We start from the raw sequence: 4,753 nt of genomic DNA on the forward strand, positions 1-4,753 counted from the left end.
TCTTTAAAAAAAATGTGTGAGTTTTCAAACATAAAGAATTATTTCTCATCAACACTGCTCAATGATCAATATCAGGAAATTCATGATACAATTGTTAGGTAATCAGAACCTTACTCAGATTTCAGCGATTAGAGAGCATAGGCCAGTTATTTTGTAGAATGTGGCTTAATCTGGGTCTGTCGAATGCTTTCTTACGATCACTCTGAACATTCATTTTCTGGCAGGAGTCCAGCCAAGGTGATGTGGAGTTGTTCCCGGCGCAGGCTGTCGGGGGCATGCGCTGGTGATCAGTGCCGTCATCACCAGGGATGACGACTTCAGTCTGGACTCCTTTTGCCTGTGAGCATCAGACCCAGGGCCCAGCTGACAGGCCCCTTGTCCTCAGAGAGCATTCCTTGAAAGCCCATTGGAGGTGGGACTCCCGTCCGCGCTGCGCAGATGTTATCTAGGTTGGTAACGTATTTCATCTTTTTGAAACACTCATCACTCTCTGGAATTCTCCATTTGTCCATCACATGCAGGGGGCATGACATCCCCCCAGGGCTGACTGTTGCATCCAGCGTGCCCAGCCTGAGGCATCATTTACAGTAGGCACTCCATACATCAGCCTGGAGTGAATGCTGTGTCCACCCAGCCCAGGCTGCGTTCCCCTTCCTCTCTGCACCCCAAACCCTTCCAGCACAGGGGTACACTAATCTGAAAACAGGACATGAAATTTCACACCACCCCTGAGTTTGAAGCTATGCAACTGCCTGGAGTGCTATTTCTCATTGAACTGCCCCACTCACTTTTCAAGTTACAGTGCAAATGTCACTTCCTCTGTGAAGTCATCCCTAACTCCATAAGGGAGAATTAATTTTCCTTCATCTGTGATCTTGTAACAGTTTGTTTGTAATTACAGACACGTGTCACACACAACATACCATTGAACAGCTAGGTACCTTCTGAGTTCCTGAAGGTCAATTCCAGGCAAAACATAGTAAGGGGTCATTTTTTTTTCTTTTCTTCTTAATTTTTTTTCCAAATGAAAGCTTCCACCCAGAACATCAGCAAGAAGCCCATCCAGCTTTTGTGTGTTTTTCACAGCAGCCGCACCGTCTACTGTCAGCATTTGACAGAACAGAAGGTCCACCATGGCCCCCACCTTGCTCTGCCCGCACGATATCTGCTCTACTGTTTGGGTATTAAGCAGGAAATTCTGAATTTCTCATTTGGGGGCTCAAAATTTCAAAAATGGCCCCTGAGCAACACTCAGGTTTGAGTGTTATTTATTTTGAGCTAATGTGCAAATGGATCAAATAGCATATTTCTTTGGCTTTTGGCAGTGGACTGGCTGCCTTGACCTCAAAGCAAAAGCAATAGAGGACATTCTGGAGAAAAGACGAGCTGCCTTAAAAATAATGACAATGAAACCTCAAGGAATACCATGAATTCAGCCTCTGGATAAAGTCAGGAATAGACGTATGCTCCTGGTAGGTCACCTCGATGCTTCCAAAGATAAAAACACAGTGAAAAGCAATCAGAGACGATACAGAGTAGATTACAAGTAATGATATGTATTAATTGAGCACTTTTGTTCCTTTGCGTGTTGTGCTGATATCCACTTTGCCAATGATGGAGAGGTAGTTCTAGGGTGAACCCCATTCAATTTGGTGGCTTGGTTGGGGTTCATAAATGCTGGTTTACAGGCAATACCACGTGGGCCATGGCAGGAGTCATAGGCATGATTGAGAAGATGGCGCGCTTGTTGAATGACTACATTTAGAGATAAGATATAATTGACTCCAGTGTGAGCAGAAAACCTCCAGAAGTGCTATTAACTTAAAGCAACTAGCCTATCCAACCACACAGATTTGTTCTGTGGGCCTTTTCTGTAACCTGCTCTGTGTTTAGAAGCCCCTCCCATGTACGTGTGCACTTGAAACATATTTCCTTCGCATGCTTGACCATCTGAGTCCAGTTTTACTAGTCTTCTTTCTCTCCAAGATAGCTGAAGGGGATTAAGAGGTCACAAAAGTCCAATGATAAAATAAAGAAGACGTGGGGGTGTGATATATAACGGAAGAAATATAGTCTAATTTTGTAAGATGACAGATGGTAACTAGGCTTACCCTGGAGATCATTTCATAATGTATACAAATATCAAATCACTATGATGGATACATGAAACCAATAGGATATTGTATGTCATTTATCTTTCAAACCCTTACTTACTACACAGCTGCCCACGGACAGTTCTGGGTCTATCCTGCCCTCTCATTCTGCAGAACTTCTTTTCTAGAAGAGTTCTCCTTCTGAATTGACACTCACTGCGTACATCCATCACCTCATCTAATAGGGCAAGACCTCGAGTCAGCTGTTTGCTTTGAAACAGAAATACAAAGTTGAAAAAAAAAAGAATTTAAAACTGGCTTGTAAAAAGGATCATTGCCTGTGAAAAAATAACGGATGTCATTTTTAATTGCATAGAAAATCTGTGAGCTGACAAATATACACAGGGTGTGAAAGGTACTGCCAGTTGGCAGCTGTGGGAAGGCTGGTTTTATAGCCATGCAGAGGAAGTAGGTACATGTGCACACACATTAAGCTCTGCAATGTCAAGAAACATTGAATGCTCTTATCATAGTCCATGAGAAACATGGGAAAGATTTATTCCAGGAATTTTATACCCATCTGTGATGACCCTTAAAGTTGAACTTATTCCTGTAGAATTAGGAAGAAGACAGAAACTAAGTTGGGTCCATGTGCCCGGCTATATGAGACTACAGTATACCCTCAGTGCTCAGACATCACATCAACACAGTGTGAGCACAAAAGCTGTCATCAGCTGAACCCCAAGACCTGACCTTTACTGGTCACCTGCTTGGACCCACCGGCCTTTGTCCCACATTTTTCCTTAAGCTCTTCTTTCTAGCTTCTCTCTTAATTCAGGCAAAGGACCCTAACATCTCAAGATGGAAAGCTGAACCCACCCCTCAGGCAATAATAGCTGCTCAGAGGAAGACCACCCAGACTGATATGAAGGAAACCCTCAACCTGCGTCTGTGTAGATGGACCAGGGAGCCACCTGCAATTACCTTTACATCTTTATAACACTAAAATCCCCCCCCCCCCGAGGAGGACCATAAGCCTCACTAACATAACATACAATGTATGTACAGGCATGTTTCCTTAAGGAATGTGCAGGAACTTATGCCCACCTCTGCATATGATGACAAGCTTCCCCATCTAAATATTCATCCTAACCCTAAATACAAGGAACCCATTCACCCTTGCTTGGGGAGTCATGGACGTTATTCCCTGGGATCTCCTTATTTGCTGCAAATAAAGTGTCCTTTGTGCTACCATTCACCCAGTGTGGTTTCTTTTTCTTTTCTTTCCTTTTTTTTTTAAGATTTTATTTATTTATTTATTTATTTATTTATTTATTTATTTATTTTTCAGAGAGAAAGAGAGAGAGTACAAACAGGGGAAGAGGCAGAGGGAGACGGAGAAGCAGACTCCCCGCAGAGCAAGGAACCCAATGTGGGGCTCGATCCTAGGACCTTGGGCTCATGACCTGAGCTGAAGGCAGATGCTTAACAGACTGAGCCACCCAGGCGCCCCTGCCTGGTGTGGTTTCTATCTGTGACTCACCATGGAGCAAACTCACGGTGGTCCGGTTATAAAGCCAGTACCTCATGGAGAAGAGTGATCGTCCCCTCCCTCTTGGCGATAGGGGCACAAGAGGGTGAAGGCTTCCTGGACCCCAAACAGGTCCACATGACGAGAGGAGCAAGACAATATTTACAATGGCAACAGGAGTCTTTTTTATAAATAACATTCATGCAAAAACTTCATTTTTAAAATGAAATAATCCCTTGCTTCTCTATACATTGTTTTATTTCTTTGCATCTTGAGCTGATTATTTATTTCGCTTATAATTTCCTGGCTGTCGTTCTCACCCACTATCTCTCTTCTTACCTCATTCTCACTTTCTCAGCCTGGCATGGAAGAGTCCCCGCACTAATAAAAGCCCAGGTGTAGGACTCTTTCAGACATATGCATGCTGATTTCTACAGACCTTGTACAGTGAATGGCACTTCCGATTTGGTAGATGATCAAGATTTGTTTACAAAACATGTATCGTCAGTTGGCATTATTGATTTTTGCATTAGGTAATATGTGAAAACAGGGGTCTCCATTTCCCTTTAGAGAAGTCCGGATTTATCTCATGCATAATGGAACACCCCAGAACCAGTGCCCTGACTCATCTCGAGGTGTCTCCTTTCCCCAAGTGTTTAATATTAGATGTTTCTAATATTAATATTGAAGATTGAAAATATCCTGCAGTATGGCACTATAAACTTTCTAGGTCTTTCTTGGTGAAATTATTACAAATCTCCTGTGGACAACGAAATGTCATGTGAGATTTGGAATTGATCCTGGACTGGGGAAATGTGGCGATAAAGGACATCACTGAGATGACTGATCAACTTTGATCATGGATTTGGAATTAGAGGGTAGTTTTGCATCTGTTAAATATCCTGATTTGAATAATTATACAGTGATTATGTAAGAGAACATTCTCGTTCTTAGGAAAATCACAATGAAATATTCAGAGGTAAAGAGACATGTTGTCTTCAACTTGTCACCAAATGTTTCGGGAAGAATCCATAATAATAATTTAAGAAAAACTGTAAAGACACACACACACAGAGAAAAAAGTTAAGGATGCGGTGGGCAAAATGTAAACAAATGATGGATCTGAGGA

This window comes from Ailuropoda melanoleuca, chromosome 4 (genome assembly GCF_002007445.2).
Source record: "Ailuropoda melanoleuca isolate Jingjing chromosome 4, ASM200744v2, whole genome shotgun sequence".
Taxonomy (NCBI): domain Eukaryota; kingdom Metazoa; phylum Chordata; class Mammalia; order Carnivora; family Ursidae; genus Ailuropoda; species Ailuropoda melanoleuca.